We start from the raw sequence: 25,189 nt of genomic DNA on the forward strand, positions 1-25,189 counted from the left end.
AAGAGCTTGTTTCTGTTTCATCAGACTTGGCCATTAGGGCTAAATTGACATATCTGACATCTTCATCTTCATCCAGACCATCTGCTGCCCAGTCATTTTCTTGTGTAATGAAAGCCCTTTCCTTTTGTTTGAGCTGCTCAAAGTATTTTTTTCTTATAATCCACTGGCTCAAACTTTTTCTTGCTTGAATCTGGCTTTCTACACTCGCTGGCAAAGTGCCCTGCCAAGCCACATTTGAAACATTTGAATTTTGATTTATCCACCATGTTTCTATTTGGCTTGGCTGCTCCAAAGTTCTTTTTGAAGTTGAGCTTGGAAAACATTCTGGAAAGAAATGCTAAGTGTTCATCAATATCTTCCATGTCATCTTGGCTCAAAGATTCTTCACTTTCTACTGCAAGCCCCTTGCCCTTGTTCTCACAGACCCTTGAAGTTGATTGAACAGCTTCCATCTTCATCTCCTTCTCCTTCTCATTCTCAACAACTAGTGCAATGGACCCTCCTTTCTTCTTTCCTCTCTCCATCCTCTCATTCTGATCTATTTCAAGCTCATATGTTTTTAGGATGCCATACAGTCTCTCCAAAGTAAACTCTTTAAAATCTTGTGAGTTTCTTAATGAGATTGTCATTGTTTCCATTCCTTTGGAAGAGATCTAAGGAATTTCAGATTGGAGTCTTTTGTCTGATAGATCATTCCATGCAACTTTAGAGCATTTAGCAGTTTTTGAAACCTACTAAAAATGTCAGTGAGTGACTCACTTTCTTCATTATGAAAATGCTCATATTATTGAATCAGTAGCTGCATCTTGTTTTCTCTAACTTGCTCAATGCCATCACAGATGATCTGTATTGTATCCCAAACATCCTTGGCAGTTTTACAGTTGATAATGTTGTCGAACATATCACCATCAACTCCATTGGACAGGATATTCATGGCCTTTTTATCCTTCCTGACTTGTTCAATATCAAGATCAGACCATTCATGCCTTGGCTTGGGGACAGATGGCTCATTTACAGTTGCAGCTCTCATTGGTACATGAGGGTCTCTTTCTATGCAGTCCACATAGGCCTCATCTTGAGAAAGCAAATGAAGATGTATCTTTACCTTCCAATGATGGTAATTATCTTTATCCAGAAAAGGAATCTTGACTCCAACATCCTTCTTGTTCATCTTGATGTGTTGTTTTGATCTTTAAACTCTTTGTTCTTCAAGAGCTTGCTCTGATACCAATTGTTAATCCCTTAACAATATAACAAGAATTACAGAAGGGGGGTTGAATGGAATTCTTGAAACTTTTTCTTGAATAAAAATTGTTCTAACTTAATTATATATATGTGTGAATTGATTAGCAGAATGCGGAATAGTTACTTGAAATGAATCAAAACAAAAGTAATTAAAAACAAGAGTCTTTAAAAAACTTTCAGGTGGATTTGAATGTTTCCACCAGAGATATATAATATATATCGAGAGAACTATGTGTGCAAAAAGCTCACAGCTGCTTACAAAAATAATAACTAAGAATGAGAAAAATGCTAAGAATACAGCTTACAAATGTTTCTCTCTTGGTTACTTGGTTTCTTAGTTACTATTCTATTTGCTGCTTCTTGGTTTTTATATCACGAAGATTACAAAGTAATAAGACAGGATAATAAAACAAAAACTATAAAGTCTAATACAATGCTACTTCATTACTCTATTCCAGCATCTTTGAATATCTTCATAATAGCATGGAAATGGAAATGCTTCTTTATTCTCGAGAACCTAGTTGAAAAGGTTACCACATTCCATTTGCATACACTCGACGCATGTGACTGTGTTGTCACTGTCAACAGATATTTGAATTCTTTTTCCATTGGGTTTATGATCATCCGTCGAGTTAATGATCATCCGTCGAGTTGTTAATCATCCCTCGAATCAATTATTATTCATTCGTCGGGTAGCAATCAAGCACTTGACTCCATTTCATTTATGCAGAATTACAAGACATCATCTATGTACAATTAATCAACCTATTCTGCATATCTAGTTACAGTCAACATGACTTAAGTATTACTACAGATTCTAAACAATATGTATGCATAAATGTGCTACAGACTTATTGTTAAATAAGCTACTCACTCGATGGATAATAAATCATCATCCGTCGGGACTACATTGATTTATCCGTCGGGACTATTAACCTTATCCGTCGAGTGCTACATTTTCACTAAGTAAAATCTACCAAGGTGTTTTGTTCATGAAATCATCAAGTACACAACATATACACAACATAACTCTCTCCAGGAGATCTAACAAAATCAACAATTTCACCACCAATTGTTAATTTTCCTAGGAAATCATCAATGTCATGTAATTTATTATAAGCTCTATCAAAATGAGGAAGTGATAAAATTTCAATTGTCCTTCAGTCATTCTCTGATAATTTCGGCCACTCTTGTTCAATTCTGTTTTATGCAAACAAAAACTTTTCTAATAAAACATAATAAAAAATATATGCAAAATACATATTTAGTAAAACCATTATTTATATATTATATTTTTTATAGTCGTCCATTAAATTTTTTTGTCAAATATATTTAAGTATTATAATACCTTGTGTCAACATTCTGCGTTTCTGAGGGTTTAAATTGCTTCAAAAATTTGTCTTCAAACTCCTTCACCTTTGCATGATTTGGTACTATTTCATTTGTCATTAGTAAGGTGCTTCTGAATTTTGTGCTGGCCTCTTCCAATTCCTTAAAATTAATCTCCAACTGTGATATAATTTCCTAAATCCATAGCCTAGTTAGCTCATTCGAGTAAATATATTAATAGTTGCTAGAGTAACAAAATCATTTTTTTTACCTGTTCACTACAGAAATCATCAGAATTATGTTCTTCTTGAACATTTTTAGCTATAGACATAATATCACTGTTCAACTTATCTTCTTCAAAAGATAGCGAACATGAATGTACTCCTTTAATTGTTTGTTCTGGAGTTTTCCAAATGTCTCTAGCATCAAATACCTGTACATAGTTTGTGATTCAAAAATTAAAAAATCAAATAATTTTTCATATTAGAATACATCGTAATATTGCTCTTTAATTGGAATGTTTTTCAAATTTTGTCAAGAGGTCATAATGTTTCTAATAAGTATATATGAGGTAAGTACAAATTAGCACTTTGATAGTTATACTTGAACTCAAAAAATAACTGAGAAATGCACAAAACTATAAATATTATTTACCTTCACAAAAAATTGTTCATCATTCTGTTTCTCATTCTATTTAAATTGTTGATCTGTGTCTGGATTTGCATCTTCATTAGCAGGTGATGGTTCACTATTTTCTTTGTCTTCTTTGCTTTCTTTAGAATGCTGCAAAATAAATAACGTAAGCCAATTTCATTTAACTTGAAGAATTTTTTTTTGAGAAATTACATCACAAAATCAGGAAATTTATTTCACTGACCAATCCTTCATCATTCTCAAATGACTGATTATGTTTCTCTGCATTTACTATATCTGGATGAGCATTTTGTTCATCGGTTGATGGACTAGATTTTTTTCCCTCTTATCTTTTTTCTTTGTTAAATTTTTCAAGCTACAAAATGAACAATACAAGTCATGGTCTATACAAAGACTGTGAGTTTAATTAGTATTATACTAACATGAAAATTTTAGAACATACTACCAAAGGAATTTTTTAATCATTTACAATTATAAAATAAACTTACCAATATTCCCTTTCCAAAAATATCATCATACATTTCAGCTTTACTTCGGTTCGCTATGAGGGAAGTCTTCCAACCAATGAAAGGCAGTGATGTCATATCGGCAATGATTCGAAAGTGTTGTATTCTATCAAGGTACAGAAACTGAAATAAAAAACAAATAAAAAATAGATCAATATTTTGTATTCAGAAAAGTAAGTAACGGAACCATAAGAAAAGGTTAGTTGATTACTTACAAGAAGAAAGACAAGTGAACCAGTATAGTAATGCGTTTGCGGATTCTTCCACCATAATTCATGTGCTTCCTTTATATTTTCCAAAACCGGCTTGCACTAATTGAATTTTTTTGCATTTTCGTAAGTTCCCTTGAATCCGAGTGCATATTGACTGACATTTGCAGTCTTATCTGTTCTTATGAACAAATTTGTCATAAGGACCATGAAGTTCTGTTTGAACTTCTCATCTGCTTCTGTGGAGAGTCTGATTGCATTAGCCACCATCAACTCAGTTATCCTCTTCTTAAGGAATTGTTCTCTCCATTTATTATATATGTCTTTATCTTGCTCAAATTTAACAACTTCTTGACCTCTTGGCAGTCCCATAATCAAATTCACATCTTCCTCATCCACCTTAATGTGTTTATTTTTAGGCAACATCATTTCATTATTATTGTGGTCAAACCACCATAAAACGTTGACTGCAATCTCACGGGGTACGACTCTAAACTCAAATGATAAAAGTGGACCGAAACCAACACTTGTCACCCATTCTTTTTGCTCTTTTGAAAGTGCACTTACAACTTTGGAAAACGTTAACGGATAAGCCCTGATCAATAATATCTTTGACTTCTCTTCTAATAAATGTTCTACTTCTCTGTCTACTTCTTCACATTTTTGTTTTTTTTTGCCTTTCTATTTTCAGCCTGAAAGAAGACAAAAATTACCATGATAAACAGTACTAAAATTATAATGTACACAAACTGATAAAAGTTTTTATCGTTTAGTTTTTAATATATAATTATTTCTATGTTATTACATGGACAGGATTTTTCCTTTTTTTGCTACATTTTTCTGATGTTTTTGTTTCTTTTTTTCACTTCTTGTTTCTCTTGTCAAGTTTACATCCGCAGTTGCTTCAAAATCACTATCAGATTGATCATTTCCATTTGGTCGCTCTTTCTTCTTTTTTCTTGAAATTGAACTTTTTATATCCTAACAGAAAGCATAATATAAGATTAAAATGATAAATCATCAAAATTTTAAAAATGTGAATTAACTATCTTCTAAAATAATTATCTATTGTCAAGATATGTATGTCATCATAGGTTTCATTTTAAAAAAATTATCTATCTCTATTTTTTTTTGTTTTGTTCTTTGAAGCAGTTAAAAAGACAAGGAACAAAAAAATAAAATATATATATGTTTTTACTTGATAATTTATTTCATCAGTATCTGATTTGGAGATTGTTGTCATCAGCCTTGATGATCTTCATTTTTCAATTGTACCAACAGAAGTTCTACATCTCCTTTTCTTTGTTTTATCTTTTCGTGCCTGAAAAAAATAATAATAAAAAATGTTATACCGATTTATACAAATTGAACAAAAGAATCGACAAATGAAAAAAATAGAAAGATTATTTACCTTGCTGATCATTCCTTTGTCATTCTTTATTGATTTGTCTTCTTCCTCGGGTTGTTTCACATCTTGAATTGTATCTGGATGATCAACTTCAGTCTCATTTAATGGATCTGTACTTTCTTCGATATTATTCTTTATTTCTTCACTAACAATAACTTCTTTTCCTTTCTTAACATTTAATTTTTCTCCTCATTTAGGTAATGTCAAATACTGTGCATCAACGCCAGTATCCTATAATAATGATTGTATGAGTTACATTATAAGACAACACCAAATTTTGTTAAAAAATATATCATTACAAAAGAGTGTCAAATTAACCTCGTCAAAATCTGTTCGATGTGCTCTCACTTTGACTCTAATTTTCTTTGCCTTATGCTCGAAAACTGACTTGTTAATCTCTTTCACTGAGTCCTCATTGACCTTAATATCATCTTTACCTATTAAGAAAATGGAAGAAAATTGTTTCTAAAAAATTTTAATTAATGGTGCTATTAATTAAAAACTAAATTAATACTTACATTGTGGTACAATTGGTGTTTGTTTCTCTTGAGAACTCTCTGAGGTATATACACGTAATGCCCGAAGTGCGTCACTTGGTTCTAAATTGTAAGAAGTAGCATTTAGAGAATTTTGAATTCTATCTCTTGATCTCTGTCCTCGTTGTTTTCTGCAAATTCTATGATATTGATGATTTTAATGTCATTATCTTCGTATTCTTCATTCTTGTTTTCTCTTTTTTTCAGCATAGTCTCATGCCATGACGGTAAATTTGCAGAAAACTCATTGACTTCATCAGCAGTGAACCAACTCTCATTCATCTGTTATAAACAAATTGAAACATAAAAATTTAAAACAATGTAGAAAATTAAATAAAATAAAGATATTTTTTTGATGTATGTTGCTTACAAATCCTGGGTAATCTTCTTCGTAGTTGTAATACTCTGGACATGTCATTAGAAACTTGTAAATGTAATACAGAACATAGTGCCCACATTTAGAACCATCATTCTGTTGGGGGACTCTTGGAATCTCAAACGGATACATCATTACTTCATCAATTTCTTCCTTTTCTTCATATTTCAAAATGTTCTCCACAAAAATACACAATAAATTTGTTATGTCAGAGATCATAAACCATTAAACTCTAGATTTTTATCTACTTAAAAATAGTTTTAATATCAAATTAATATAAAATAAGAAATAAAGGGTTGTATACCTTTGAAGCTGTCGTTTAAGAAAATATGGCTCTCTTGCATCGAGTGAATTCAATAACAAAATACATGGACTATTTTTTGATTCAATAGTCTCACCCAAGTTGCACAGTATGAGTAAATTCCAATGGTAGCTATGATAAAAAAAATATAATAAATTTTCAAAAATTCTATTTCTTGTAGTATTTAGTCTCTGAGAAATATTTTACCTTTCACACATTGGAACAAACACATATCTCTTTTCAAATATTTTTTCATCTGAGATCCACCGCAGTGCCTCCTTCCTTGAATTAGGATTTTTTGAAGAATATTTTGTGAACCATAATGGATCAATGAATATACATCCTTCTTTTTTGTCTTTTAGTAATGTTTCACATATACCTCTATACAATTTACTATTATCATTAATTTTATTTCACCATTAAAATAATTCAACAACAGAACTGAAATTAATGTTACATAATTCTTGTCTTATTACCTCAAATATTTATCAAAATCATTCGTGCTCAGTTGTCCTTCCTTGTTCCTCATTTTTCTCTTCATTGTAGCATTCCTGGATCCATAATTTTTATGTTTTGCCTTAACTCTTGCACTTGAAAGAGTACCTAAAGATTTATGGAGTCCAATATTATTGTTGTGCATTATATTAAAAACCAAATACTACAACAAAACATGAAATTACACCTGATATTTATTATAATCACAAAACATAGACTAATCACAACTACCACATAAAAGTGTCTATATCATAGACATAATGCTCATCATTCATATTTGTTGTTTGGGAGGCTGAACGTAGGTAAAATGAGTTATCTTTGTAGCGGAAGTAACATGAAATAAATAGCACAAATGAAATAAAATGGAAGCACGGTAATATCACAAAATTCATCATTTCGGCTTCCCCATGATAAGTTCTTCTCCACACACAGTACTAAAAAAACTAAATAATTTAACTAGAAGCTAATCAATGATCAATGATATATAAGATGCTGATATTCATGGATCAGAAACAGGCATCCAGGACGCAACAACAACACAAGGCAGCACAACAACCTTTCCAGAATCCATAAATTTTATGGATCTACTACACAGTAAACATATTTAAATCCACCGATCTACTAAATATAAATTTTATTTAAAGTCAAACATGATAAACACAATATAATGCTTATAATCTACAATGATCATCATTTTTTCTGCATCTAATACAGAATCAACAAATATAATATACCACAACTAGTAAATATTGATTTTAGTTAAAGTTACTGTACATACCACAAAAAGCTTATACTCTAGAATGAAAATCAAATTATATGGATCTACTACAGAATCAACTGATTTGAATCAACCGATCTACTAAATATTATTTGTATTTAAAGTCAAACTTGTTAAATACAATAAAATGCTTTTAAACTACAATTATCATAATATTATTTGCATCTAATACATAATCAACAAATCCAAATCCAACACAACTACTAATTATCAATTTTAGGTAAGGATAAAGACAGGGAAACTCTATACAAAAAGTTTCTACTCTAGAATGAAAATCAAAATCTAGGGATCTACTAGAGAATCAACAGATTTGATATGACTGAATTACTAAATATCATTTTTAATTAAAGTCAAACTTGATAAACACAATACAGTGGTTGTAAACTACAATTATCATCATATTTTTTTGCATCTAATACAGAATCAACAATTCCAAATCGAACACAACTACTAAATATCGATTTTAAGTGAAGTTAAACACATGCAAATTCTATACACACAACAAAAAACTTTTACTCTAGAATGAAAATCAATTTCTATGGATCTACTACTGAATCAACAGATTTGAAATGAAATAATTACTAAATATCATTTTTAATTAAAGTAAAACTTGATAAACACTATACAGTGCTTATAAACTACAATTATCACCATATTTTTTGCATCTAATACAGAATCAACAATTCAAAATCGAACACAACTACTAAATATCGATTTTAAGTGAAGTTAAACACAGGAAAATTTTATACACACAACAAAAATCTTCTACTCTAGAATGAAAATCAAAATCTAAGGATCTACTACTGAATCAACAGATCTACAAAACAAAATATACATGCACAAAAATTTATGTCAATATTTTTACAAAAAATATAATGAAGAAGCTCTAATCCTTCTTAATAATCTCAAGTTTACTAAAGAAATTAAATTAAAGATTAAAAAAACTTACCTATTCGAAACATCGCCTTGCAATAACGATTGTACACCTTTTTGTGATGAAATCTTCGATTCAATAGCTCAAATCGATCTGCAAACGTTGATTTTGATATTTTATAGTCTCTTTTTCTCTCTCCTTACTGTTTGTCTTTAGCTCAGACTCTACTGCTAGTTTTGTGTGTATATCAATGTGTTTGTAATTGTCTGTACAACGGTTACAGTAGGCCTTAATTCTTTTTTTTATACAAATAACCTTAAAATGTTTTTTAATTACAAAAGTGCCATTCCTTAATCTGATAAGAAAATGGATGACTATGATTGATTCTCCATATAAAAATTTCTCCCTTGAGTGGAACTCTATATATATATAGGGGGCTACTCCAATAGAAACCAATTTAGAATAGAAACTAGAAATCAAATAATTTTTTTTTAAAAACTAATTCGAAATATAACACATATGCTATGCAAATCGATCGTTGGGAGATGTAGAAAAGTATAGTGAAATTGGATTTTTAAAAAAACTTACGGTTTGACGGGAAAAATCAAAATAAAAACGGAGGGAAAAAGGTGAAATTGGGTGTGGGAGGGTGCAGAGTAGTTGGGTGGGGTGATTTAGGGGGACCATTAGATTAGGTAGATCTAATGGCTTAGATTGGTTTCTAGTTTCTATTTTAATTTTAATTTGTATTTGATTATTCCCCTATATATATTAAGATGTCATAATATGTATATTTGAAGTAGACCTGGCAAAATGGGTCTGGATCCGAAGAACCGAACCGAAATTCATGAAACCGAGATCCGAATCATATAATTCGATAATTATCCGAAAACCGATTTAAACCGATCCGAAAAAAACCCGTACAAAAAATTTAACCGAAAATGATCTGAAATACAAGATCCGATTATAACTTGGAACCGATTAAAACCGAATAATATATTACCCGAACCGAATATGACCCGAAATAAGCAAAATTTATACTTTAAACAATTTTATGTTTATGATAACATACTTATTTAATTATATTCTTTTGTAAAAGTACATTATATTATGTTGAAAATACTAAATTAAATAAAATAGATATTTTTTAAATTTCAAAATTTGAAAAAAATAAAAAGTTATGATCCGAAAATATCCGAATCGAATTAAATCTGAACAGAATTTTGTCCGATCTTAATCCGAATTTTATCCGATTTTAATCCGAATTAAACACGAACCGAATCACATCCGATCTGATCGAAATGGTCTTCAAATATATCATAATCCGAAAGTAGATCCGATCCGAAATTGATCCGATTTGAAACCGAACTGGTTATCCGAATTGCCAGGTCTAATTTGAAGTATAGCATATTTTCAATGGTAAGGTATATAATACTGGTTTTCCAATATTTTTCAATCCATTATACAATAAAGATACATAAAACTATCCTACAATATTTCTTAAAATATGCAATAATCTCATGTTATTTTTAAAAAAAAATCTTAATTATAAGATTTATAATATACAAATATGCATGATTAATTTTAATATTTTATGTTACTAAAATAAGAGAAAAAAGTATTTTGTTGAATATATCTTCACAAATATGTGAGTTTATTTTTATGTATAAATGTAAGTTACTAAAACGTGCCACCTGTTAACCATCCGCAGCAGTCATGCTTTTTTCTTAAACTACCTGAAGGAAGATGAATAGATGATTATATAAATTCTATTTTTAAGTAAGAAAACGTGTGATGGTAAAAGAAAAACGTTATCCCTCATTCTACGTAGTGCAATTTATGGAACACTTATTGTCCTACCTGCACATTAGTGCAAGTTCTTTATTTTTTTTGCCAAATTTAAAGCAGATTTAATTAATGACATAAAAGAGATTCAATCAGGACAAACACTCAACTGATCATGCAACTAGGTGGAAAAATAAATAGAACTAAATAATTAGCCATTTTATTTCCCGATTGCTTAACAAACTGAATACAAATATTCTAAAAATTAAAAATGAAGGTAATGGTTTCCCGGACAATCCAGTACGCATCTCCCTCGAAAACAGTAGCTTCACAATTGACCCTCACATTAATTCGATTGATATTGCAATGTTTAGAGGACTCAGTTGCAACAACTGAGTTTAGAGGCCTCGTGTTATGAACAAATATTTGTTGTGTGAGGTGAGCACATGTAATTTTCACCAACGTTCCAAACGCACTCCAGCTATGTTCGTGCCGGACACCAGCTATAGACATGCCGAAAGTGTTGTTGATGCGAGATATCCAGATCTCCCAATACACCATTCAATTCATTTTCAACACAACCACCACATCGCACAAAGCGAGACACATCGTATAAAGTGAGACAATCAAACACACAAATAATAACTTAAACAAAACAATATGAAAAAACCCAAAATTCAAAAATCTCATAATAACTCCAAATTGTAATATGTTGTTAGACCAGAGATTTTGAATCCAAAAACTGATTTTTATTATAAAATCTAAGCTCTTACCTTAGTAGATCTAAAAACTAAAGTGAATAACTGTAATGGATTTTTCGAGTTCTGTAAAATAAATCTCGATTTTATTAAAAAAAGTGAATAAAAGAAGAAGATGAAGATGAATATAAAGATAGAGATGAATAAAAAGGGTGAAAAAGAAGGTAGGGCGGTTAGGGTTAGGTGAAACTAGGACGGCCGACTCTCATGCGAGAGAGAAACTTCTATTCCAAAGCTCTTTGATATTGTATGAATACGTGATTCCTAATTAGTGCAAGTTCTTTACTTAAAAATAAATGTAGCATTCTCGAAATAGGAGATATTAAAAGGAAATAGCAAACCAACTAACCAAGCCATTCAACATTGTACCATGCACACTGAAGGAATTAACAGTGCTAAATATGAATGTCATTCCTGCATGTAAATTACCAAAAACTCCAAGTCACCAGCCTTGGGGCAAAAGCTAAAATAAATACAAAGTATACTAAACTCAAAGAAACTCCACAGATGGCAAAAAGACTGTGGTTTCACAGAGCCCAGACAACTTAAGAATACATCAGACATGTTATCAAGGTACCTATCAACTCACACTTAAGCGGACTACTCCTTTGCCAAACTAAATTTTGGAGTTAAACTTATTCTGACATACTAAAAACTTAGTAAAAACGCATTTTACCAATGTCACATGTCGAAAATGTAGAGGGGTAAGAGAAATGCGGTAGCAAGTAACATCATATATAATCACGCAAAAATGATAATACAATAACAATGTACAACACAAAATTCATTGAAACTACAACCAATTTTTTAGAGGATAAGAATTCAGTAATTGTATCAAGGAACCGGAGGAGTCCGGGGACCCCCAGCAATCGAAGAGATCTGTGTTTGACCGAATTGGAGCCAAGGGGAAGAAAAGCAAAAAAGATCAAAGCAAGAAAGAAGCAGAAGCTGTTAAGCAGAGAAAATTGGAAGAGGTCCGGGAGCAAATCAGGAAAGAAGAAGAAGCAAAGCTTGAGCTAAAGATCCAAAAAAGAATGCAGCTAGAAGAATAAAAGCTACTGGCCAAGTCCAGGAGCAAGAGAACCCAGAGAGACCCTACTCCGGAGCTGATCTCTGATGATGAAGAAGAAGAGAGGCAGAAGGACCTAAAAGATATGATCTACAAATTGCAGAGAAAGATGGACAGAGATTCAGGAGTGGAGATTGGAGAAATATTAACTCCTTTCAGTCACTCCTTGGAAGCCATTCCCCGGCAACGGAACTTGAAGCATTACAACTTTGACTGCTTTGATGGTCTAGGAGACCCGGAGGAACACCTGAACTACTTTGAGCAAATAGCGCAGATATATTACTACAACGACTTAACAAAATCAAGGTTATTCGCTTCAACTCTTAAGGGAGGGGCTCAGAGATGGTTCAACAGAATCCTCTCCCGCAGCATCCACTCTTGGAAGGAATTTCGAGCCTCCTTCCTTCGGAGATTTTGGGCAAATAAAATGCACGAAATGCACATGTGTCACCTGGAGACAATTCGGCAGCATGACAATGAGTCCCTCTCTGCATACATGCGCCGGTTCCAGGAAGCAATCAATAAAGTTTCAAGTTTGGATGAGAGGGAAGCTTTAAGCATTTTCAGGAGAATCCTGGACCCAGAACACAATAAAAGGTATATAGTAGAGCTAATCAACAAGGAGCCGCAAAATCTGGCAGCAGCTTATTCCATGGCTGCCAGATTCATCAAGGAAACAGATGTTCTCCAGGCAATGAGGATGACCCGGAATGGGGGGGGTCCAGGAGTAAAAACACCGATAACCGACTGAAAGGGGGTTACCATCAGGATAAGAAGCTCAAGAAAAGCAACCAAAGCCAAGAAAAATAAACTACTCCAGTTTTCCAGAGACTTGGTCCTAAGCAGGAGTCAAACAGTGACCCAGGACTCGCGAAGCAACCCCAGGAGCCGAAGCAGGAGCCGGACTGGACTCCTCTAAACATGACCCGAGAGGAAATCTTGAAAGAGATAAAAGACAAACCTTTTTATTATCCTCCGAAACCAATGCAAACTCCTCCGGAGAGCAGGCCTTACAATAGGCAGTGTGCTTATCATGAGACCCATGGCCACAAAACTGAGAACTGCTTATCACTCAAGTACTTCATTGAGGACCAAGTGAAGAAAGAAAACATGAACAAGTACTTAGTCTGAGACAACAACAGGGGGGAAGGACAGAAGAGAGGAAAGAATATAGTCAATGTAGTCCTAGGAGGCTCCCACTCCCCACCTCGGAGCCCGGACTTCGGCGAAGAAGTGCTCTCAATCCAGTCGCTCCCAGACCCAGTGATATCCTTCAGCAGCAAGGACTACGAAGGAGTCAACCCTCATCACAATGCAGCTTTGGTTGTCACTCTAGACATTTTTGATAATGAAGTAAGAAGAATGCTCATAGATAATGGTTCCTCAGTAAATATTCTCTTCAAGCACACAGTGGATAGAATGTAGTTAGGGAGCGTCCGCTCAAATGAGTGTCGGGAGGACCCACTCTATGGTTTCGGCCACAACTTAGTCCCGATCCAAGGAACTTTATATCTGCCAGTCATTTTTGGATCTGCTCCTAACCAAGTGACTCATGTCATCAAGTTTTATGTGATCAACGCTCCTTCTTCATACAACTGAATCATTGGCAGATCAGCTCTAACCATGATGCAAGCAATAACTTCAATCTCCCATCTTAAGATCAAATTCCCAACCCCGACAGGAGTTGGGGAGATAAAAGGAGATTATGGAGTTGCTGAAACATGCTACAACCAGGGGTTAGTTATGGCAGAAACCCATCAAGATAACAAAAGGAAGGCTACAGTCCTTCACAAGCAACAAAGCATGAAGAAGCACCGACCCCGGACAAGGGAAGAAGCGAACAAAACAAGTCCAGAAGGACTGGCAAGCAACCAAGTCATGGTAGTGGACAAGGCAAATCAAGTCCTAGACCAAGCTAGTCCTACCATGCAAGCAACCAAAGAACCTGAACAAGCAAACCTCTATCTGAAGAAGAACTCTGAAGCCCGAATTCATCAAATGGTTTCAAACAAAGAGCAAGCAAAAATTGAAGCTGCAGTCGAAACAGAAGAAGTCCAGGTAGATGAAAGTAATTCTAGCAAAAAAGTGAAAGTTAGGTCAGGACTCGAGGAGTCCTTTAAGGAGAAATTAGTTTCCTTGCTCCGGGAGTACATAGATGTCTTTGCCTGGAGTCCAAGAGACATGCCAGGACTATATGAATCCATAACAATGCACAGCTTGGATGTCAACACCAATAGAAAACCAGTCAAACAGAAGAGAAGAAACTTTGCCTCGGAGAGGCAAAAAGCCATTGATGAAGAAGTGGAAAAGCTACTCAAAGCAGGAATCATCAAAGAAATCAAATATCCGGAGTGGCTAGCTAATGTGGTCATGGTGAAGAAGTCCAACGGCAAATGGAGAATGTGTGTGGACTACACTGATCTGAATGACGCATGCCCGAAGGACCCGTACCCTCTCCCAAATATTGATAAACTAATAGATGCCACCTCCGGACGCACCATGCTAAGTTTCATGGATGCCTTCTCTGGATACAACCAGATAAAGATGAACCCGAAGGACATTCCTAAGACAGCATTCATAACTCACGGAGCAGTCTATGCTTATGTAATACTACCCTTCGGACTTACCAGTGCAGGATCAACTTATCAGAGAGCCATGAACAAGATATTCAAGTCCCAGATTGGGAGGAACTTGGAGTGCTATGTCGATGATATGATTTCCAAATCAAAAACTATACCAGGGCATGTGGAAGATCTGAAGGAATGCTTTGACAACCTAAGGAAGAGCCAACTCAAGCTGAATCCGGAGAAATGCACCTTCAGAGTAGGAGCAGGCAAGTTCCTAGGATTCATGATCAGCAACAGATGCATAGAAGCCAATCCGGAGAAAATTAAAGTTATCCAGGAGATGAAAGCTCCTAGGACCCAAAAAGATGTGCAGAAGCTAGCAGGATCCCTAGCAGCACTCAGGAGATTTGTCTCAAAACTAGCAGAGAGGTGCCTACCATTCTTTGATTTACTCAAAGGAGCAACCAACAAGAAAGAGGTGAACTGGAGTCCAGAGTGCCAAAAGGCATTCGAAGAAATCAAGTACTACCTCTCTCAGCTACCAGTCCTAACTAAAGCTCAACCAGGAGAACCTCTCTACTTATACTTGTCAGCAGGAGCACAAGCTGTAGGAGCTGCCCTAATCAGGGAAGAGAATGGAACACAGCAACCAGTCTACTATGTAAGCCAGGTCCTAAAAGATACAGAAACAAGATATCCAAGATTGGAGAAATTTACCTTTGCCTTAGTCACAATGTTAGGGCGAAAACACGCCTAATATTCACGCAAGTATACGCGTTCACAAGTAATATAGAATATTTTCTAGTTCGTTCCCTCAGAGACTCAGACTAAATTATTGTCTAATTAAACTCACTCACCAATGTATGATTACTTCTCAATGTTAAGATAATAACACTTAAAATTGTTGATTAAATATTAACTATAATTAACTACTTAATTAACCACTTAACTAACACTTCAACTTATCAATAATAAAACACTCATGAGATCACAACTTCATTATTACTTCCTTCTATAGCCATTGTTATTACCTTTAGCATGTGACAGTGATGATATTAATCGAATAACACGAAACTGATAAAAGCCAACTTTCATTGTACTAATACCATTCTACCAAGCATCCACAATTAAGATAGAAGTCGAATAGTCATCAATTATGTTGAGTTCCTATATGTCTACAGAAATTGACAACACAACGATTTAAGCACAAGTTATTCCTTTTTGATTACATAGGGCAAATAAAACTGTTAGAGTTACCCACTAATCATGCACAACGTACATGAACCTATGCTAGCATGGCAAGTTCTAAATCTCAAGATCCACCGTCACTTCACAAGAGATTAACACCCTTTCTTATATGTTCGCGACGCACATAAGACGAATACGCACAACCAATACTAGATATCAAGCAATCATCACACACTAAAGTATTAAACAATTAACTAAAGAATTCCATAACAAATCCGTTGCAACCCCATGATCACGATTAGCCCATAATAGAACTTATCGCCATCATGGGTTCATATGAAATCATGATAAACAAACACAAGAAAATAATAACTAAACTAATTATATTAAAACAGAGTACGTCACAAGAGTAAATAAGTCAAAGCAAGAAAACTAGCATCCAACGTTACAACGAAACAAGAATCACAAGAAAATATGCTTCCTCTTTGTTGCGGTGTGCTAAATCGGTCTTCTTCCTTATCTCCTTCGCTTCTTGCGTAAAACACAATCTTCTTCTTCTCTTTTTTGTGAAAACGTCTCAAATCTACTTATATAATAGTCCCATAAAACTCAGATTACATAGAAGTTGGAAGCCAAACAGAAGTAGAAGTCTAAAATAATTCAGCAAAATTCCCGACCCTGCGCGGCCGCTCAGCATAGCTGTGCGGGCGCGCAGGTTGCTGCGCGGCCGCTCAGCATAGCTGCGCGGGCGCGCATGCCTCCACTGGAAAAAATCCAAGTTTGCTCCGTTTCTTCGCCGTAATCTGCCCGTTCCTTTCCTCTCGCAATGGTGAACACATGCCAAGGCTTATTCTTGATGATTCCTCCCCCGAAATGCAACTAATACCCTGAAATGCATAAACACTAGAAAAACACATCAAATACACAAAATACTTGATTTCAAGACACCAATTTAAGCCATTTTAAGACGTTCTAAGTGGTATAAAATGCCACTTATCACACCCCCAAACTTAAATCGATGCTTTCCCTCAAGCGTCACAGACTCAAAAACAAATAAAAATATGCATGAATACAATCTATATGAAAATACAGCGATCCCCCTTACTACAATTAATCAACCAAATTGCCACATCTCAACGAATGCAGTTAGACAACTAAAGATCAATAAACTCATGCAAACGGACATACATCCAGAAACGTGGTGTGTGCAAATGCTTAACAGATATGCTTAGGAACTAGACCAATTACTATGACTAGACTATCCTCAAGGCAATCCTACGATTATACAAAGAATAAAAATTCCAGGCACAAAGTGATATACAACACTACAAGAACTCTGGAGCTTACTACGGAATCGTGCTTTTTATTTACAACTCAAATGCTTATTTGACCGTGCAATGAGTGAGGTCCACAAAAGACTTATACAATGATATCCATGTAACGAGCGTTAGGTTAGCGGATCCCAGACTCTAAAAGCCTTAGGTCGCTAGGCACAAAGTCCCCTAAGAACTTAATAACTCGAATACCAAAGAGCCCACTCTTGATCAATTATGCCAATTTTTTTTTTTAATTTCTGAGCAAGTGCGTTTCGCTCCATCTTGCTCAACCCTAGACTACTCGCAACATACGCGAGCCGGCTACTAGCCATTTGACGCCTAGCCACAACTAGCAACAACTTCCATATTTTTTTCTCCAAAATTTTTCTTTTTCATGTCTTTATCACTAAGAACCTATAATCGAATTCTAAGCATAATAAGTAGATTGACCTTGAAAACAACCAAATCATAACACAATCTAGCCCTTTCGCATTCTCTAAGACTTAGTGGACTTACAATTGTTTCGAGCATGCATATCAACCTACACAACTTAATATCACTTTAATGCTATCACTACACTCACATCAATATCACAATTCAGTCAATAAATCATTGCAAAAGGGATCATGGTAAATGCATGAGCTACATGACATTCATAAAAAAAACTATAAGGCATAAATTATGCAACTATATGAACTAAACTATCATGAATATGCAACTAAATGACACACACACAAAATTCCTTAACTACCACCCCCAAACTAAAAATCTTCACTGTCCTCAGTGAAAGTAGTAGAAAGGAACACAGGGTATACCTACTCGGAGTCATCATCATCATCACCCTCAGTGGGTGGAGTATCAGGCGGCGGGTATGCAGAGTCCTCACCAAAAACTGGCCACTGGATATCAGCTCCAAGGCCTCGAAAAGCAGTCCCTAACGCAAGGGTGAGTTCCTGAGCAAACCTGCTCTGTGTCTCATACATGGCATCCATCCGCCGTGAAAGCCTCCTATACTGGACATCAACCATCCCAGCACCCTCCTGAGCTCTCAAAGAACCAGCCTCATCATGCCCTGGCCTAGCCATAGTAGCACCTCGTGTTGGACGCCCTCCTGGAAGACGATAACCCAGCCCATGCTCCTCAGGCTCACCACCGGTCCACTCCTGCATCCCATTCAGAGTGCCAGAATCAATCGGAGCGGCTGGCAACTGTAACTGCTCATGAGCCGGCCAGTTCACTCCCACTGCTCGGCATAGCTTCGTAACCGTAGATGCATAAGGGATGTTCATATGCTTTGCTCCCCTCAAAAACTTCAGAATTCCTTGGTAGATAAACTCACCAAGGTCCACATAGTACTCCTCATTCAGAATTCCCCACAACAGCTGTGCTCTCTCAACTGTGACCTCGTGTGCATGCGAAGAAGGCAAAATATTAGCACAAATAAATGCATTCCATGCACGGGCATACCTATTCATGGCGATCGCCGGAAAGTGACGATACTCATTATTGCCTGTACTGCGGGTCCAAACTGTGCCCGGTCGACAGAGAGTCGCACAAATCAAATCCAAGTCAAAATCCTCAGCAGTCTTTTCATTCCAGTTCTCCTCCCCGGGCTTCCTCTCTCGCTGTCCAATCACACGGCGAATCGCCGCAGGATGATAATCAACCGTCAGCCCACGGACCACAGAAAACCCATTCTTTTCAGCCTTCGCGTTTGCGTAGAACTCGCGCACAATGCTCATCGGTACTGCTTCGGGTGACTCACAAAAAGCTATCCACCCCTTCTCTGCAATCATGGGCAACAACTCACCATCCCTCCCCGATGGTAAAAACCCCCTCTCCTTCAGAATCGGCTTACCCAACAGCCTAGTATACTCCTCCTCCGCGGCTCTGTCAGTTAACCGAGGCCTTGCAGCAGTACCCCTTGATGAATCAGCAGTAGGAACTGTGCTGCTGCTGTCAATAGTGCGTGCTCTCTTGGGTGCCATTGATTTGTGAATAAAAGCGTGTAAGAACTGATATTTGATGTTTGTGAGAGGGTTTAAGTGTAGGAAGTTTTGTGGGAGATATGTAGGATAGGTGTATGTATATATAGGATGTGGATTAGATTAGGGTTTGGGAATTAAGGGATAAAATGATGGGGTAGTGGGAACAAATCGTGGGTTTATGGGCTAAAACTGTTTTTGTGTTTGTTTTTGTTTGGTTTTTTTTTTTTCTGAACTGTAAAAAAAAATTTTGGTCCTCGACCCCTGCGCGGCCGCTCAGCATAGCTGCACGGGCGCTCAGCTTGCTGCGCGACCGCTCAGCTTAGCTGCGCGGGCGCGCAGGGGGTCACTGGAATTTTTTTTTTCAGCCCCTGTTTTCTGATTTTTTTTGTGTTTTTGGATAGGTTATTAACTTCTAAGGGTTCCTGTAACAATAATTCATGGGTTGCCTCCCACGCAGCGCTTCTTTTTCGTCATTAGCTTGACGTTTCGTACCCTGCTCAAGTAGTCAACAAAATGGCACTAACCACTTCTCGGTTTGCCATGTCCCCATAGTAGTGCTTCAACCGCTGACCGTTAACCTTGAATGCTTGGTCCGGATCATTCTCAAAAATTTCCACCGCTCCATGTGGAAACACAGTTTTGACAATAAAAGGTCCAGACCACCTTGATTTCAACTTCCCAGGAAAAAGTCGGAGCCGAGAGTTGAATAAGAGAACTTGTTGCCCTGGCACAAATAACTTTGGATGTAGCTTCCTATCGTGCCACATCTTCCCCTTTTCCTTATACATTTTGTTATTTTCGTACGCTTGAAGTCGAAATTCATCCAGTTCATTAAGCTGAAGCATTCTTTTCTTACCAGCTGCATCTAAATCCAGGTTCAACTTCTTCAATGCCCAGTAGGCCTTATGCTCAAGCTCCGCAGGTAGATGACATCCCTTACCGTACACCAACTGGAACGGTGACATCCCAAGTGGAGTTTTGTATGCTGTTCTGTAAGCCCAAACAACTTCATCGAGCTTTAAAGACCAATCCTTCCTTGACGGACAAACAACCTTCTCTAGAATGCGCTTTATCTCTCTGTTAGACACTTTCGCTTGACCATTTATTTGCGGATGATAGGCAGTAGCTACTCGATGATTCACATTATAACGCTGCATCATAGAAGTGAACTTACAGTTGCAAAAATGTGATCCTTCATCACTTAAGATTACCCGAGGTGTTCCAAACCTTGTGAAAATTTGCTTATGAAGAAAATTTAGTACTGCCTTTGCATCATTTGTCGGTAAAGCTTTAACTTCGACCCATTTTGAGACATAATCGACTGCCAGGAAGATGTACTGATTATTGCAAGACGAGATAAAAGGCCCCATGAAATCGATTCCCCATACATCAAAGACCTCGACTTCAAGCATCACATTTAATGGCATTTCATCCTTCCTTGACAAATTTCCCACTCTTTGGCAACGATCACACCTTAAAACAAACTGATGAGCATCCTTGAACAAAGTAGGCCAGAAAAAACCTGCTTGCAGAATACGAGCTGTCGTCTTCTCACCTCCATAGTGTCCCCCATAAACCGTGGAATGGCAGTCTCGTAATATCCCCTCCGTCTCACAGAACGGGATACATCTCCTGATGATCTGGTCAGCTCCCTGTCTAAACAAATATGGTTCATCCCACATATACCACTTCACCTCATGCAGAAACTTCTTCTTTTAAGCGGATGTCAAATTAAGAGGTATTATATTGCTGACGAGATAGTTTAAAATATCTGCAAACCATGGTTCTTCCTCCTGAATTGCAAACAACTGCTCATCAGGAAAAGATTCATTGATTAACGTCCTATCTTGTGAAGTAGAATCGGGATTCTCCAACCTAGAGAGATGGTCAGCTACTTGATTCTCAGTACCTTTTCTATCTTTGTGATCTCTAACTCAAATTCCTGAAGTAAAAGCACCCAACGAATGAGTCTCGGCTTCGAATCCTTCTTAGAAACCAGATAGCGAATAGCTGCATGATCAGTGAATACTGTTACTTTCGTACCAAGCAGATAAGATCAAAATTTCTCAAAGCCAAAGACTATAGCCAAAAGCTCCTTCTCAGTAGTGGTGTAGTTCAATTGGGCACCATTTAAAGTCTTACTCGCATAGTTGACCACATGGAAGAGATTTTCTTGCGCTGTCCCAGAACTGCACCTACCGCATAATCACTCACATCACACATCATCTTAAATGGTTCTGTCCAATCTGGTGCTGTAATGACTGGTGCCGTGATCAAACTCTCCTTGAGAGTCTCGAATGCTGCCAAACATTCATAATCAAATTTGAAAGGCACGTCTTTCTCAAGCAAATTGCACAACGGCTTAGATATCTTTGAAAAGTCCTTGATGAATCACCGATAAAAACCCGCATGACCAAGAAAACTACGGATTCCTTTCACAGAATTAGGTGGGGGAAGATTTTCAATGACTCCCACCTTGGCCTTGTCCACCTCCAGACCCTTGCTAGAGACCTTATGCCCAAGGATAATGCCTTCACGCACCATAAAATGACATTTCTCCCAATTAAGCACCAAATTAGTTTCCACACATCTTTTGAGTACGGCGCGCAGATTATTCAAACATTCATCATATGAGTGTCCAAAGACGGAGAAGTCATCCATGAACACTTCGACGTTATTTCCAATCATGTCAGAGAATATAGCCATCATACATCTCTGAAAGGTGGTCGGTGTGCCACATAACCCAAACGAAACTCTGCGAAAAGCAAATGTGCCAAATGGACAAGTGAAGGTAGTCTTTTCCTGATCCTCTGGTGCAATACAAATCTGATTATACCCGGAATAACCATCCAGAAGACAAAAATACTCATGTCCCGCCAATCTGTCAAGCATCTGATCAATAAATGGAAGAGGGAAGTGATCCTTCCTTGTGGCTTTGTTCAATTTTCTATAATCCATGCATACTCTCCATCCTGTAACTGTTCGAGTAGGGATGAGCTCATTCTTTTCATTTGCGACCACAATGATACCTCCCTTCTTAGGTACACATTGTACGGGGCTCACCCACGAGCTGTCAGAAATAGGATAAATGATGCCTGCATCTAGCCATTTCAGAATTTCTTTCTTCACCACCTCCTTCATGATGGGATTCAGTCTTCGCTGCTGTTCCACAGTTGGCTTACTACCTTCCTCTAGCAGAATTTTATGCATACAATATGAAGGACTTATCCCCTTGATGTCTGCTATGGTCCATCCTATAGCCGATTTGAATTCTCTCAAAATCCTTAAGAGCTTGTCTTCCTCACTACCTGAAAGGTCAGATGAAATAATAACAGGTAACGTAGATGAATCACCTAAAAAAGCATACCTCAAGTGTTCAGGTAATGGCTTGAGCTCCAAGGTAGGTGCTTCCTCTATTGATGGTTTGACCTTCCCTTCAGCGTTCTTGAGGTCAGAAGTACCAAGAGATTCAAATGGTATGTCCAGCTTTCGCTTCCAGGGAGAAGCGTTCAGATATTGTAATTGCTCGTTGCTATCTTCATCATCGCTGTCAAAATCCCCCACTAAGGCCTTTTCCAATGCATCAGACATTAGCATGTGATCGAGTTCCGAAGTAACCGCAGAATCAATCACGTCCACTTTTAAGCACTCCTCATCTTCTCTAGGGAATTTCATTGCCTTGAATACGTTGAAGGTCACATCCTGATCTTGGACCCGCATAGTAAGTTCACCTTTTTGCACATCTATCAAGGTACGGTCAGTAGCCAAGAAAGGCCTCCCCAAGATTATGGGAATCTTCTTATCTTCCTCAAAATCCAGAATAACAAAATCTGCTGGAAAGAAGAGCTTATCCACTTTGACGAGCACATCCTCAACTATGCCCCTTGGGTAAGTAATGGAACGGTCAGCCAATTGTAGTGACATGTACGTGGGTTTTGGATCAGGCAGATCCAGTTTTTTAAAGATCGACAACGGCATCAGATTAATGCTTGATCCCAAATCACAAAGGCACTTGTCAAACGTCAGATTGCCAATTGTGCAAGGAATGGTGAAGCTTCCTGGATCTTTCAGTTTTGGTGGTAACTTTTGTTGCAGAACAGCGCTGCATTCTTCCGTGAGAGCAACGGTTTCAAGGTCATCCAGTTTCACCTTCCTTGAAAGAATAGTCTTCATAAACTTCGCATAACTAGGCATTTGTTCCAGAGCCTCAGCGAAAGGTATATTGATGTGAAGTTTCTTGAACACCTCCAGAAACTTCCCGAACTGTCTATCCAGCTTTTGTTGCTGCAATCTCTTAGGAAAAGGTGGTGGAGGATAGAATTGTTTCTCCCCTGTATTCGCCTCAGGCAGAGTGTGTTCAACAGTAGTCTTCCTTGGTTCCGCCGCTTTCTCTTTTTGCTTAGATTCTTCACCTCTAATTTCAGCTTCTACTTCTTTTGCCTTTTCAGCATCAGCTACTTTTCCAGAACTTAAGGTAATAGCCTTGACTTGCTCTTTAGCTTCCTTCCTTCCTGGTACTTCCGTGTCACTGGGAAGAGTGCCAGGTTGACGATTGAGCACTGCATTGGCTAATTGACCAATTTGATTTTCCAAGGTCTTGATAGAAACCGCCTGACTCTTGCACAACAGCTTAAGTTCCTTAAAATCAGCACTAGTAGGTGCAGCTGCACTTCCCTGTTGAGGATATGATTGCCTTGTAGCATACTGCTGTGGTTGCTGGAATCCAGGTGGGTTAAACTATTTACTCACTCCTTGCTGATATGGTGGCTGAATAGCATTCTGATTATTCCCCCAGCTGAAATTTGGATGATTTCTGTTGTTAGGATGATAGGTCGCTGGCACAGGCTGCGGTTGTCGCTGATAATTATTCACATACTGAACAGATTCGTTTACAAGAGAACACTGATCCGTAGCATGAGAACCTGCACAAAGCTCACAAACCATAGCTATTTGATTAACTCCATACGTAGCCAGAAAATCAACCTTCATTGATAGCGCTTGGAGCTGGGCTGCAATAGCGGTGGCTGCATCAACTTCCAGAATACCTGCTACCTTGCCTGACGTCATCCTCTGAGTTGGGTTTTGATGCTCATTTGCAGCCATCGTCTCGATAAGATTATACGCCTCAGTATAGCTTTTAGCCCATAAGGCGCCTCCAGCTGCTGCATCGAGCATGGGCCGAGATTGGGCCCCCAAACCATTATAGAAACCAGTGATCACCATCCAATCCGGCATTCTATGATGTGGACATTTTCTCAACATTTCCTTGTAGCGTTCCCAAGCCTCGCACATAGATTCTGTAGGTTGCTGCGCAAATTGAGTAAGAGCACTCCTCATAGCAGCAGTCTTTGCCATCAGATAAAACTTCACCAGAAACTTTTATGCAAGATCTTGCCACGTAGTGATGGACCCAGCTGGTTCAGAATGTAACCAGTCTTTAGCCTTGTCCCTTAGTGAGAATGGGAAAAGCCTCAACTTGATAGCCTCATCAGTCACGCCATTATACTTAAAAGTGCTGCAGATCTCGATAAAATTCCTTATGTGCATGTTGGGGTCTTCAGTTGCCGCTCCTCCAAAAGAAACAGAATTCTGCACCATCTGAATAGTGCCCGGCTTGATTTCAAAGGTGTTAGCTTGAATAGCCGGATGAAGGATGCTTGACTGAATGTCATCAATTTTAGGCCGAGAAAAATCCATAAGAGCTGGATCAGCTTGAACAATATGATCTCCCATGTTTACTGGTTCTTTCTGCTCAGTTCCTGAATCCGAATCCTCAAAATCTAACTTCTCCGGAATATCAAGAACTT

At 37.2% G+C, this 25,189-nt stretch overlaps 1 long non-coding RNA gene and 1 other non-coding gene across 2 annotated transcripts; one reads left to right on the forward strand and one right to left on the reverse strand.

Moving 5' to 3' along the window:
* Positions 1–5,360: 5,360 nt before the first annotated feature.
* LOC141689576 (uncharacterized) lies at positions 5,361–6,431 on the reverse strand. The gene is made up of 4 exons (XR_012562440.1): positions 6,258–6,431; positions 5,870–6,169; positions 5,670–5,788; positions 5,361–5,582 (listed from the first exon to the last, which is right to left on the reverse strand). It is a non-coding gene; the product is annotated as an uncharacterized LOC141689576 (long non-coding RNA).
* An 18,184-nt stretch (positions 6,432–24,615) lies between these two features.
* On the forward strand, positions 24,616–24,722 carry LOC141694233 (small nucleolar RNA R71). Its single transcript, XR_012563555.1, has one exon. It is a non-coding gene; the product is annotated as a small nucleolar RNA R71 (small nucleolar RNA).
* The last annotated feature ends 467 nt before the right edge of the window (positions 24,723–25,189 follow it).

This window comes from Apium graveolens, chromosome 10, assembly GCF_009905375.1.
Source record: "Apium graveolens cultivar Ventura chromosome 10, ASM990537v1, whole genome shotgun sequence".
In the NCBI taxonomy this organism is placed as follows: Eukaryota; Viridiplantae; Streptophyta; class Magnoliopsida; order Apiales; family Apiaceae; genus Apium; species Apium graveolens.